General features: G+C 54.3%; 3 non-coding genes across 3 annotated transcripts; all 3 read right to left on the reverse strand.

Annotated features, from left to right (window-relative positions):
* Window positions 1–7,372: 7,372 nt before the first annotated feature.
* TRNAM-CAU (transfer RNA methionine (anticodon CAU)) lies at window positions 7,373–7,444 on the reverse strand. The gene has a single exon. It is a non-coding gene; the product is annotated as a tRNA-Met (tRNA).
* Window positions 7,445–12,909: 5,465 nt separating this feature from the next.
* TRNAL-CAG (transfer RNA leucine (anticodon CAG)) lies at window positions 12,910–12,992 on the reverse strand. Its single transcript has one exon. It is a non-coding gene; the product is annotated as a tRNA-Leu (tRNA).
* Window positions 12,993–13,929: 937 nt separating this feature from the next.
* TRNAG-UCC (transfer RNA glycine (anticodon UCC)) lies at window positions 13,930–14,001 on the reverse strand. The gene has a single exon. It is a non-coding gene; the product is annotated as a tRNA-Gly (tRNA).
* Between the last annotated feature and the right edge of the window lie 357 nt (window positions 14,002–14,358).

Raw genomic sequence — 14,358 nt, forward strand, 5'->3', positions numbered from 1 at the left:
CCAGGACTTCCTTCTTCCACCTTTTAAAAATGGGGCTTATGGTTCCCCTTTTCCAGGTGCTGCAAATTTCCCCAATGTGCCATGACGTTTCAGATTTGATGGATAGTGACTTAGGAACTTCATCTGACGGTTACTTAGGACATAGAAGTTGTTGATACGTCTGTCTTTTCCATGTCAGTTGTAGCCAGTTCTCCTGTTTCGCTCATCAGAGGGGGTACTGTTACTTTCATACATGAAGAAACCCTACTTGTTATTTTTAAAGTCCCTAGCCAATTTCAACTCCAGCTGTGTCTTGGCTTCCCTGATTCACTCCTTGCACTCCCAGTCCTCTCCCCTATAATCTCCTCTGCCCGTCTTCCTGCACATCAGGATGGAGAGCTGCTTGCGCCCCAAGAAAAATATCTTTTAGTATCTCCCAGTTTTCGTTGGCTTCTTTATCTCTGAGGGCAGTTTCTCAAGGTACCCCCCACACTGGTGCCCTAAGCATCCAAAAGGTTGCCTTTCTCAGGTTAAGGGTCCTTCCCCTACATTTAACAATCCTTTACCACTCCAGACTGAGAATTACACCTGGGCATGAGCGCAGCAACCCAGCCTACCTGCAATTTTCACCTCTCCAACAAGTTCTTCTGCACTAGTGAAAAACAGGCCCAGCAGTGCCTCTCCTCTGGTCAGGCTCTCTCTCACTCCACTAGTTTCCTGGACTGCTTGCAGTTGACTGTGCTGCTTTTCCAGCAGATGTCTGGGTGGTTGAAGGCCCCTACCAGGATCAGGATCTGCAAGCGTGATGCTTCCTAATATCAAAACGATTCTTCTGCGTCCCTGATTCTTAAGGCCAATGAACTCGGAGGTCTCACGATGCTGTGCAGGGAGATTTTAATCTGCTTTGTGTCACACGGATTGCCTTTGTCACATTGCCCTCTTCATGATGAGCATGGCCACCGGTCATGGTGAAATTGAGCCAGGAAGGACACCTCAAGCCAGCTCTCAAGTGCTTTCAGTGGAAGCGCTCCGGCTAAGCCTGAGAGACAATTCTCCCTGCAGGTCATCATAGACACACAGGAGACAGTGGGTAAGTTCAGGCAGAAGGACAAGACTGCACAATCCCATGCAGGAGACGGGACTCACTTCTCCAGGGATATGGCAAAAATCAATGGAATGGAACGATTATTGTGGGCTGGAGGGAAGCCCCTTGTGGGCGGGAGTGACGGCCACGATGACCTTGCTTACCCTCATCATGCTCAACCACGGCCTGGTTTTGCGATCAAAGAGATGCCTGCATCCTTCCCTGAACGAGACCCACACCCAAATTCTGCTGTTTTGCTCAGCAAATTCAACCCAGGGCCTAAAGGTCTGGATGACCTGCTTTTGAGCAGAGGCTCAGGGCATCAAGCCAAAAGGTCATAGCCATTTTTCCTTGGTCAGAGACGGGGTGGCCCATTCCATGCATTTCAAACTACAAAGGGACATCGGATCAGCCTCTCAGAGAACCTGGGAGTCATCATGATGTGGAAGAGTTGGGAAAAACCCTGAACTCCAGGCAAACGTGAGTCATTGTGCTGTGGACTTCAGTGGACACAGTGCCCCAGCCTCAGGCGTGCCAGGGATAGCAGAACTCATAGCGCCAGTGCGCCACTTTCCTCCAGGGCATTTCCACACAAGTTAGCAGCATTCCTGAAACAACTGGTACTTCCATGCAATCTCATGCTGCTGCTGCCGCCTTCCAGGGCATTGCCTTTTGGTGGCTGCTCAAGGGATTGTGTGATTCAGCCCACCCCAGAATAATGATGGTTGGAAAGGGTCTCTGGAGGTCCTCTGGGCCAACCTCCTGCTCTGAGCGGACCGAACTTTCCAGTTACACACCACATCCCACCACATGCCCTTGAGGAAAGAAGCACTTTGGGAGGAATGAGGCTATTAGCTCTTCTGTCACCAGCGTGTTTCAGGCCGGGGAACTATGTCCACAGCAGGGTGACTCACGTTTGCCTGCAGTTCAGGGGTTTTCACAACTCTTCCAGATCACTATGACTCCCAGGTGCTCTGGGACACGGATCCAATGTCCCTTTCTGGATTTAAATGTGTGGAATGGGCCTGACCCAGAAAAAAGACCCAGGAGCTTTTGCCTCCGTGCCCTGTGCCTCTCCTCAAAAGCAGGTCATCCAGGTCTTTGGCCTCTGAGGTGAACTTGCTGAGCCAAACAAGTCCATCTGGCTGTGGGTCTCTTTCAGGGGAGGATGTGGGCATCTCTCTGATCACCCTCCTATGCCCTGATTTACTTCTGTCCAACAGGCTCTCCACTTCCCAATCTGAGCCCAGAGCCCTGGTTGGAAGAAGCGTGAGGACCTGGTCAAGTCATCAAGGGACATGGCTATGGAGACCCCAGGGAGAGGTCACCTCACAGAGACCTGTCTGGCCCCCTGCTCTGCTCTTCAATGTTATAAATCTGCCTTTGTTCTCTGGGGTCATAGGCAGAAAAAGGAGGTTGTGATAAAGCTTGATGAGTGTAAGCAAGGTCCTCATGGCCCTCCCTCCTACCTGCACGGGGCCTCCCATCAGTCCAAAATGGTCCTTCTTTGCCATTGAGCTTTGCCACATCCCTGAAGATGTGAGTCTCTTCTCCCACCATGTTCTGTGAGCCTACGACGACCTGCTGGGAGAGAGATGCCTCCCAGGATCAGACTGATGCCATGCACTGAAAGCACTTGAGAGCTGACTTGAGGTCTCCCTAATAGCCAAATTTGGTCACTGGTCACCAAAGTCACCGTGAAGAAGGAGATGTACTGAATATGATCCATGTGACTGAAAGCCACTTAAAATCTCTGCACAGCAGCCTGAGACCTCCCAGCCAATTGGTCTTAGCAGGCCGGGACACAAATTAATTATATTGAGGTTAGATGCTATGCAGCAGGAGGAAATCGTTTCAGATGAAAGAGGCAAGGGCTTAATCACCAGCGAGGCCTTGGCAAGCGGCAACTGCTCGGTGTTTAGGTGCTTCATGAGCAAGGAATGTTTGTGGCCCCGTGGGGCTCTGGGACACAGCATAAAAGCCTGTGGTGCTCCAGGCTCCGCATCCTCCTCTCTTGGCTCCCTTTCCTCGAGGAACGAGGTAAGCCTGAGTCCGCTCCATCTCTCCCTCTGGGCTGAGCTGCTGTCATGGGGGCTGCTCAGGTTGATACTTGGGCTGCCTCAGCTTGGCCCCGCAACAGAACTGCTGAAGGGCTGTGACCTGTTTCCCTTGTGATGGGGCTGGCAGGGGAGAGCAGGGAAGAGGGGGGTTCTTTCAAGCAGGAAATGATCAATGGGGCTCATCTGCAGGGAGCTCTGCCCAGCAGAATTTCTGCCTACATTTCGTAGATGGGCTCTATCCAAATGGCCAAGAGCATGCAGGGCTTTCTTCAGCGCAGCACTGTGTATTCTGGAGATGGGGTACGATCAGTCTTTCCGCAGGTGCTTTAAACCCACTCTGCTGGGTCCTCTTCCAAAAGTGGGTCAGCTTGCCTGTGCCGTGCAACTAGGAGGGCACGATGAGGGCCGGCCGTGGGAGCTGTAAGCACAGTGTGTGTTTTCAGACAGTGTCACGGCTGTTGTGCATGTTAGCAAGATCATCTGCGGGTTCTTTCTGGGCTTGCAGCTAGAGGTGGAGATGGAGGGCAGCAAAGCGTATCTTCAGAGAGAGCTGAGGAAAAGACAAACTGATACTGAGGTCTCTGTTTCCTCTCTTCTCTGCGTTTCAGCTTTGCCTCCCTCACCCAGAGATGTCTTGCTTCAGACCCTGTCTCCAAACACCCTGCGGTGCCTCTGGCCCAACCCCACTTGCAAGCAGCTGCAGTGAGCCCTGTGTCGCCCGCTGCGCTGACTCGACGGTGGCCATCCAGGCCTCCCCGGTGGTGGTGACCCTGCCGGGCCCCATCCTCACCTCTTTCCCTCAGAGCACAGCTGTTGGATCCTCTCTGTCCGCTGCTGTTGGGAGCTCCCTCAGCGCCGGGGGGGTTCCCATCTCTTCTGGGGGCTCCCTTGGTCTGGGGGGGTCAGGGCTGTGTCTGCCTCCCCTCCGCTGCAGCCTGAACTGCTGAAGCCGGCGCATCATCCCCTTCGGAGCAGGAAGGAAGACGGGGACCCTGCAGCAGCAGGAGCGTGGCCACGGCTTGCAGACGGGCTGGGTGTCCTCATGCCACCTGGCCGGAGGGACCTGTGCCCACTGCTCCTGGCTGCACGGCAGGCCTGGCCGTGCCTCCTCTGGCTCTGCTTTGCTCTGAGCTCCTGGAGAAAGGGCTCGTTCTCTTCTGCTTTGATGAACCTCCTGCTGATGGGGGGAGGGTGCCGGAGTTAGGGACTGCTCTTGGTGGGCTGGGATTGCCACCAGGGAGAGCAGAATGGGAAAAGGCCAGTGCTTTGTGTGGAGCTTCTCCTTGGGAAACGGGCCATTCTCTGTGCCTCCCTGAACCCTGCAGGCGTGTTTCTCTCTTCTGTGCCACTGCATCTGCTCCTTCTCATTAAAGACTTTGTGCAGCATAGCTGGAGACTCGTGGTGGTTTGTTCTCCTCCTCCCTCCAATAGATACCCGCTCTGCAAGGAAGAGCACTGGCTTATGTCCCGAGCTGTCAACCAGTTGTGGATGGGCAGGGAGAAGTGTCCTTTCTGAGCCTGAATCTCAGCTACAGTCCTGACACTTGGAAGTCTTGTTTCCTACCTCCTTTCCTTTTGGTGATGCATCTTGCTACTCGGAGTTTTTTGGGAGGGAAAAAAATAACCAACCCACCTTTGTGCTCAGCAGTAAAGCAAGGCCTCCTACATGCAAGCGTGCAGTCAAGAAGAAAGGGATGTCCAGTGTCCCTGTTTAGACTCGCAGATGATGCCTTTCTCCCCTCCACACTGTGCCACCAAAACCTCTCAGCAGGCACTGCTGCTCTCGGTGCAGGAACTTTGGGGCAAGCGCACGTCTTTCCCTGACTGAAGGCTGTTGCTTCTGCTTTGTCTTGTGGTCCAATCTTTGCCCGGCAGCAAGTGGGAAGGCTTCTTCAAGGTGTCCTTCCTCTGCAGGAGACCTTGATGGCTGCATGCCAGGTGCCCTTACAGGGACTCCATGGGTGTCATCTTGTGGCTGATTCCCACTTCTGCACAGCTAGGGGCTCTGTCAGCCCTGCCAAAGGGACACTGAGGTGACTTGGCTCATCTGTCCTACAAGGACAGGCTGGGAGAGCTGGGGTTGCTTTGCCTGGGGAAGGGAAAGGCTGAGGTTGCTGGAGAGTGGACAGGTGGATTAAAGGAGAGAGAGCCATCCTCTTGTCACTGGTGCCCAAGTGGGAGGGCAAGAAACAATGGACACAGAAATGTGACACACAGTAACCCTCTTTTACTTCTGGGGGGGTGGTCAAAGACCAGTGTCCCAACTGCTCAGATGTGATGTTCATACAGACATTTGAGTTAACGTCTCAGTCCTCTCAACTGTTGTTCGCAAACTTCGTATGGAAACCAGTCATGGCACTTCTCTCTTTCACTGGTGTGGTGGGTTTTCAGGTCTGGAGGTATGCAGTGTGACTGCAAGCTGGGGTTAGGGTGGGCATTCCATTAGGAAGCAGAGCATGCGCAATCACGATTCCCATCTTTGTAACTCCACCTACTTGAAGCACCGCTGATGACAGACTCTGGAAATACTGTGCTAACACAAACCCCACATACAACCCCACTTCCCAGAACAGTCAACACAGCCAAGACTGTTGCTTTTTCACAGACTGGCCAGCCTCCTCCTTCCAGCCGCCCGCACATACACTTCCTCCAGCCTCTCCTCATGCTCACGCTCTCGCCTGCAACCACCTCCCACCCTTGCTCTGCATGCAGATAGGCACTGCCGGGTGCACCACCTCCACACGGACTCTTTTATAGCATCTTCCTGCTCCAGAGTCAAAAGGGAATCGAGCTGCGTTCATCTAGTGAGGTAAATGATGGCTTTTGTGGGTCGTTTAATATTTTGGTCCATGCTCTGGAATTGGACAATGCTTGCCACTGCTGGAAAAAAGCTCTGGACATACGTACTCCACCAAAAAGGCACCCACACTTCCCATTTATTCTCCCTTGGCCTCTCCACACTTTTCCTCAGCCAGGCTCTACCTTGCCCTTTCCATAGATCTTGCCCACTCTTGCAAACTGTTCCCCCTAAACACCAACACCCTGCACGGCAGCTGGAGTCTTTGTTCAAGGGTTGACACCACCTTATGCGCTCAAGAGGTTGGAGGTGGTGTCACTCCTATCTTCCAGAAGGGCACAAAGGAGGACCTGGGGAACTGCAGGTTGGTCAGACTCACCTTGATCCCTGGGAATCGAAAGGAGAAACTCATCCTGGAAACCCTCTGCAGACATGTGAGGAACAGGAAGGTGATTTGGTTTGTTGTTCTTTTTCTTTACACTCTACTCCTAGCTCACTTCTGTGTGACTGGGCTCTTTTTTTTTTTTGTGGGGTGTGAGCGTGAGGGATGAGGACACTGGACAAACCAGGGCCGTGCTCCAGGCACGCATGCTACACAGATCTATGGTACAGTCTAGGGTTCAGAGGACCTTCCGACATGCATGTGGGAGGGAAGGTGTAGTATTCCACCACTGAATTGCAGTCCTGAGCAGCCAGAAGTGAAGAAAAGGATTGGGCCATGTGCGTGGTTTTGGGTAGTGAGGGATAAGAGACAAAAAATCTAGCACTATTCCTCCCACTTTTACCAGGCTCGACTACAGTCCTTCACTGCAGACTAGTCAGTCCAGCACGGGTTCTCCACATGCTGCAGTTCTAAACAGCAAAATATGTTTCACTGTGGGCTCTTCCACACGCTTCAGGCCTGTCAGGAAAATTCTTCACTGGCACGGTTCTCCACGGGTTGCAGTTCCTTCAGGAATATCCACCTGCTCCATCACAGGTGCTAGGGATGCCACAAGCTTTGCTTGTGGCTCAGTGTTGTGGAGGCAGCTGGGACCAGCTGTGTCCGGCACAGGGCAGCCCCTTAGCTCTTCTCACAGAGGCCACCCTGCAGCACCCCTTCTCCCCTCCACCACCACCACCACCTAGCCACATCTAGCCAATACGGAGCCCATTGGGAATCCCTGCTTGGCCCTGCTCCTGGCTGCACCTGCAGTGGGCAAAGAGACGAGGCCAGAGAAATCCCCCAGCTGTTTGAGTCGATTGCATTGGTGTTTCCCAAAGCAGCACCAGCCTCGTCCTCCTCCCCACCTGCAGAGCCCTGGAGGTCCCCGCTTGTGGCTGGGAAGTTGGGGACCGAGCTGCCTCATGGGAAGAGAGAAACACAGGAGCTCAGCAGTGCAGGGTGACGTTTCTTGAAGGATGCAAGACAGAGGCAGCAGCAGCTGCCTCTGGAGTCAGGACGAAAGCCATTAGCAGAGGATGGTTTCGATCCATCGACCTCTGGGTTATGGGCCCAGCACGCTTCCGCTGCGCCACTCTGCTCCCCCCAGCACCTCAGCCGGGACCTCCCACAGCCCTGCCTGACGCTGCCTGGCACTGCCAGCTCCAGCGCTTGTGCTCACCATGCTTTCCCCTCCTCTGACCTGTGCCCTCGACCGGGCACGAAAAATGTCTCCCTGGCAAGCTCACTAGCCCTGGGCCTGTGGTGGGAAGCGCAAGGGCCTTGCTTTGCCCTTCTCCACACTTCTCCTGCCCATAACCCTGGATGGGGCTATTTCTCTTCTTCTCTCATCGCTTTTCCAGCAGATGTCTGGGTGGTTGAAGGCCCCTACCAGGATCAGGGCCTGAGACCCTGATGCTTCCTGACATCAAAACAATTCATCCGTGTCCCTGATTGATAAGGCCAATGAACTCGGAGGTCTCAGGCTACCGTGCAGGGAGATTTTAAGCTGCTTTGTGTCACATGGATTGCCTTTGTCACATTGCCCTCTTCATGATGAGCATGGCCACCAATCACAGTGAGCCAGGAAGGACACCTCAAGTCAGTTCTCCAATGCTTTCAGTGAAAGCACTCCAGCTAAGCCTGAGAGATGTTTCTCCCTGCAGGTCATCATAGACACACTGGAGACAGTGGGTAGGTTCAAGCAGAAGGTCAAGACTGCACAATCCCATACAGGAGAAGGGACTCACTTCTCCAGGAATGTGGCAAATTTCAAAGGAAAGATCGTTGGGGCTGGAGGGAAGCCCCTTGTGGGCAGGAGTGATGGCCACGATGACCTTGCTTACCCTCATCATTCCCTACCACGGCTTGGATTTGCGATCAAAGAGATGCCTGCGTCCTTCCCTGAACGAGACCCACATCCAAATTTACGTGTTTTGCTCAGCAAGTTCACCCCAGAGTCCAGAGGTCTGGATGACCTGCTTTTGAGGAGAGGCTCAGGGCATCAAGCCAAAAGCTCATGGCTCTTCTTCCTTGGTGAGAGATGGGGTGGCCCATTCCGTGCATTTCAGACTACAAAGGGACATTGAATGTGGCCTTCCAGAGCACCTGAGAGTTATTGTGATGTGGAAGAGTTGGGAAAAACCCTGAACTCCAGGCAAACATGAGTCACCCTGCTCTGGACTTCATGGAACACGGTGCCCCAGCCTCAGGCATGCCAGGGACAGCAGAGCTCATACTGCCAATGCGCCACTTTCCTCAAGGGCATTTTCACACAATTTAGCAGCATTCCTGAAACAAATGATGCAACTTCCATGCAATCTCATGCTGCTGCTGCCTTCCAGGGCATTGCCTTTTGGTCACTGCTCAAGGGATCGTGTGATTCAGTGCAACACAGAATAATAATGCTTGGATCGCTGGAGGTCCTCTGGGACAACCTTCTGCTCCGAGCAGACTAAACTTCCCAGTTACCTCAGGAAGCTCTGGGCCTTGTGCCATCGACTTCTGAACCTTGACACTGGCAGAGAAGTCACAGTCTCTAGGGCAGCTCTTCCAGGGCTGCATTGCCCCTCCTGTGAGCTACCAAGAGATGGCAGTGAGGGTGCTCTGGAGATGTCTTGAATACAAGAGTTCGTGTAGTCCATATAATGACACATCAAAAATACCCACCTCTCTATCTCATTCTCAGATGGGTTTGTTCATCCCACTTGTACAACCCACCTCGTTCACAGTTTCATCAGCGTGAGCCAAGAGTTTGGAGTGTGCTCGGTGGCACCAGGAAGAGCACAAGGGCTGGATGTGTGCATGGAATGCCACCTGCTCTTGCATTTCACGTACACACCAGTGACTAGAAACACCTTCTGGGCAGAAGGGCTGGAAAGGGGAGAAGAAGTCTGTCCCAGCACAGATCTCACTGAAAAACCTGAAGGGAGCTGTATTGGGTCTGGCTGAGATGGAGTTAATTCTCCCCACAGCAGCCCTCATAGTGCTGTGCTGTCTCTTGCTAGCTAGCAAGGTGTTGATAACACACCTGTGTTTTGGCTGCTGCTGAGCAGTGCCAGCACACACCAAGGCTGTGTCTCCAACATTTCCTCCCCCACTCAGCAGCAGGCTGGGGGTGGGCAAGATCTTCGGAAGGGAGACAACCAGGACAGCTGACCCAAACTGACCAACGGGATATTCCATACCATATGACGTCTGCTCAGCAATAAGAAACTGAGAGATAGGGGGTGGAACAGGGCGGGGGCATTCCTTTTCTTTTTTCACAATGATTGTTATCGGGAGTAACAAGTACGCGTACTGAAGCCCTGCAACACCAATGCAATCGACTCAAACAGCTGGGGGATTTCTCTGGCCTCGTCTCTTTGCTGCTGGGCCCACTTGCAGGTGCAGCCAGGAGCAGGGCCAAGCAGGGATTCCCAATGGGCTCCGTATTGGCTAGATGTGGCTAGGTGGTGGTGGTGGTGGAGGGGAGAGGGGGGTGCTGCAGGGTGGCCTCTGTGAGAAGAGCTAAGGGGCTGCCCTGTGCCGGACACAGCTGGTCCCAGCTGCCTCCACAACACTGAGCCACCTGCAAAGCTTGTGGCATCCCTAGCACCTGTGATGGAGCAGGTGGATATTCCTGAAGGAACTGCAACCCGTGGAGAACCGTGCCAGTGAAGAATTTTCCTGACGGGCCTGAGGCGTGTGGAAGAGCCCACAGTGAAACATATTTTGCTGTTTAGAACTGCAGCATGTGGAGAACCCGTGCTGGACTGACTAGTCTGCAGTGAAGGACTGTAGTTGAGCCTGGTAAAAGTGGGAGGAACAGTGCTAGTATTTTTGTCTTTTTTTCCACAATACCCAAAACCACACACACATGGCCCAACCCTTCACTTCCCTTCTGCCTGCCCAGGACTAGAATTCAGTGCTGGACACACGCCGTCGCTCACTCCTGCAAGCACGTCCACTGAACAGCAGGTCCACTGAACCCTGGGCCTGACCGTAGGTCTGTGCAGAGTTAATGCCTGGAGCCCGGGCACGGTTTGTCTGGTGTCCTGCTCTAAACCCTGGGCAGTCCCTGATGCTGATCTGCTCCACTCACTGGCTAGTGCTGCTGGAGAGTTGCTGGAGATTAGTTTACTGCTGTTCACCCTTGTACTTGCTGGCTAGTTCAGCTTCAGATTTAGTTGCCAACATCTGCGCGCACACAGAAACACACCCACACCCACAAAAAAGGAGAACACAGTCTGAGAGAAATGAGCTAGGAATAGAGAGTAATGAAAAACAGCAATTCCCTTCTTGTTGCACATGTGTCTGGAAAGAGTTTCCAGGATGAGTTGCTCCTTCCCCTTTGCAGGTGTCACCAAAACCCGGGAATAAACCTCGTAACACCAATGTAGTGTTAAAGGGAGGCATTCTTTGTTGCAGCGCTGGATGCACGGGGGATAGCTCCACCTAACTTGCATGCCAGGTGATCACCAACACACAGGTTATATAGAATCAAAATATACATATTCATCATTTTTCTCAGAAAAGGCAGTCTGTGGTGGGTTGACCCTGGCTGGAGGCCAGGTGCCCACCAGAGCCGCTCTCTCACTCCCCTCATTCAATAAAGAGGGGAGAAAAGGCATAACGAAATGCTTGTAGGTCGAGATAAGGACAGGGAGAGATCACTCACTAATTGTTGTCACGAGCAAAACAGACCGAACTTAGAGTGGGAATTCATCTGATTTATTACTAGGCAAAACAGAGTAGAGGAATGAGAAAATAAAATCAACTCTTAAAACGCTTCCCCCCACCCCTCCCATCTTCCTGGGCTCAACTTCACTCCCGGCTTCAACCTTCCCCCCCCTCAGCGGCACAGGGGGACGGGGAGTGGGGGTTACGGTCAGTTCATCTCACGGTGTTTCTGCCGCTTCTTCATCCTCAGGGGGAGGACTCCTCTCATCGTTCCCCTGCTCCAACATGGAGTCTCTCCCACGGGCTACAGTCCTTTACGAACTGCTCCAGCATGGTCTCTTCCATGGGGTGCAGACCTTCAGGAGCAGACTGCTCCAGCGTGGGTCCCCCACGGGGTCACAAGTCCTGCCAGAAAACCTGCTCTGGCGTGGGCTCCTCTCTCCACGGGTCCACAGGTCCTGCCAGGAGCTTGCTCCAACGTGGGCTTCCCACGGGCCACAGCCTCCTTCAGGTGCCTCCACCTGCTCCGGCGTGGGGTCCTCCACGGGCTGCAGGTGGAATCTCTACACCCCCTCATCCGTCCTCCATGGGCTGCAGGGGGACAGCCTGCTTCACCATAGTCTTCACCACGGGCTGCAGGGGGATCTCTGCTCCGGCGCCTGGAGCACCTCCTGCCCCTCCTTCTGCACTGACCTTGGTGTCTGCAGAGTTTCTTACATCTTCTCACTCCTCTCTCCAGCTGCAAAAGCTCTCTCTCTCTAAGTGTTTTTCTTCTTAAATATGTTATCACAGAGGCGCTGATTGGCTTGGCCTTGGCCAGCGGCGGGCCCGTCTTGGAGCCGGCTGGCATTGGCTCTATCAGACACAGGGGGAGCTTCTAGCAGCTTCTCACAGAAGCCACCCCTGTAGCCCCCCCACTACCAAGACCTTGCCACGCAAACCCAACACACAGTCCTAGGATAATCATTTCTTAGAATCCATTTCCATATTCTCCTCCCCATCACGCATGCTCAGTGATTTGAGTCGGTGGTCCTCAAGGGGTCTCTGGTGGTCGTCAATGGTCTCGCACCCGTGTCCGCTGGATGACCCTCTTCTTGCGGGCGTGCGCAGTATCATTGCTGTGGGTGCGCCTGTCCATAACAACTTACTTCATAAGATTAATATCTCCGAACCTATTGTTCGGTTTGGTAGGGACTGTACATGGAACATAGCAGCATTGTACGTTGCCATGGTCAGTTAGCTTCATTACCTGTTGCCTTGGTTACAAACTAATTATCTCAAACTGATTCTATAGTTTCTGTTTCACGGCCCCTATCCCATGGTTACACAGGCATCAAGTTGACTCTGACCAGCCTGCAGTTCCCCAGGTCCTCCTTGGTGCCCTTCTGGAAGACAGGAGTGGCATTGACTTTCTTCCAGGCCTCAGGAACCTCTCCCAGTTGCCCCGACATTTCAAAGACAATTGAGAGTGGCCTCTGCCAGAAGCCCTCCTTGTCTGAGTGCTTTCATGAGCTGCGGGCAGGAAGACAGCACAGGTATCTGCAAGGGAGGTCCCTGCTCCCTGAGTACCTGATGGGCCAGAAGCCAGAAGATGGCTTGGCTGTTGACTGTGAGGTCACCTCTGGCTCTCCAGGGGGTGGGTGATGGGATTTGCAGAATGTCCAAAGGTCTGCATTTCCGGGGAGAGTCATGCAGAATGTGAGTTTGGCAGAGGAGACTGGAAAAGTGGACTTGCCTAGGGATTCTCTTCTATGCACCCCACTAGCGGTGGCAGCTGGGACCCGCAGCAAGACCTAATCCACAGACTGGGTAGAGGCGCAGGACCCTCTCCAAGACCCCCCTAGAGGAGCAAGACTCTCCATTCCCCTGAGGGAAGGAAAGGGAAGGAAACCAAGAGAGAGGAGCCTGTCAGGAGTGGGACTCGAACCCACGCCTCCCAGGGAGACTGCAACCTGAATGCAGCGCCTTAGACCGCTCGGCCATCCTGACCCACCGCTGCTGCTCACACTGCCTCTGCCGCTCCTCCCCCTGCAGCTGCCAGAGCCAGCCCACCCCAGCCAGCCTCCTCGTGGCACTGCTGCAGGGCGAGCTGGCTCCTGGGAGCACCCTTCCCTGCTCCCACCAAGGGCTGCTGACAGGCGACCGCAGCTCCCACACGCACGTTAGACCACGCAGTACCCAGCACAGGGGCAGCGTCTCGCAAGGCCAAGGCAATCCTTCACGGGAGCAACAAGAGGAGCCGTCAGCAAATTACGGCTCTGCACATGCCAACGTCTGGTCAAGGGGCTCCAGGCACACGCCTACCTTTCCCATGACTTCCTCCGTTCCCTCCAGAGCCTCAGGATATGGCAAGCCAAGCACTTGGCCTGCAGTGCTGCCCTGTGGGCGCTTCCTGGGGCAACAAGGGTGCCTCCTTCTTGCCTGCTCGGGGCCAGGAAGGCGGGGCAAGGAGGGCTCTGCCACACAAACCCCTGGGGGAACGCTGCGCCGGTCTCAGGGAGTCAGTGCGAGTGGAAAGGGGCTGGAGGGTCAAGGCAAAAGGCCAGCAGATGCACCAAGTGCTGAGCAACGACTGAGCTCCAGTTCCTGTGGGGAAGAGGCTCACTTGCTGCACCTGACATGGTGCAGAGGAAGGAGGGCCCAGCTCTCTCTGGGACTTGTTGCTTCACGGAAGCAGCTAGACCGCAAGGCATCTCAGGAGGTCACGAGTGCAAAAGCCTGCTCAAAGCTTAGAGTGCCTGAGCCTCACTGAGCCTTGCGTGCGTGTGATACCCAGGCATGGAGAATCCCAAAGTCCTCTGGGCACCTGCTTCACCCAGTGCTTCAGCGCTCCCTGAGAACTTCTGAACGGTCCAGAGCAGCCCCTGCCGCCTGCTGTTGCCAAGTGGGCAAGGCACTGTGGAGCCAGGCTGGAGAAAAGTTTGTCTGCGTTGGCCAGGAATCGAACCCGGGTCAACTGCTTGGAAGGCAGCTATGCTCACCACTATACCACCAACGCTGCTGGAGGTACTGCTGCCTCCTGCTCCTCCAGCCCGGAGCCTGGCCTCCCTCCCTCCTGCTCCTCCACTTCCCAAACTCGCCTGCCTCCCGCCCTTCCACCTCACAAACTGGCCTCTCTCCTGCTCCTCCGCTTCACAGACTGGCCGGACTCCTCCTTCCAGCGCCCTGCACGCACACGACCTCACGATGATGCCGTACGTGGGTGTGTGCTCCGCTGTGTGTCAGGTGGTGGCTAGGGAAACTCAGCATGATGGCTGCTGGCAACGGTGCCGCTCCCCAGCTGCGTTCATACGTGTGCCAGACGTGCATGTCCTATGCAAGTGCACGTGCGTTTCTCTCTATGTTCCTCTCGTGG

The sequence above is a fragment of the Grus americana genome, chromosome 10, assembly GCF_028858705.1.
Source record: "Grus americana isolate bGruAme1 chromosome 10, bGruAme1.mat, whole genome shotgun sequence".
Taxonomy (NCBI): Eukaryota; Metazoa; Chordata; class Aves; order Gruiformes; family Gruidae; genus Grus; species Grus americana.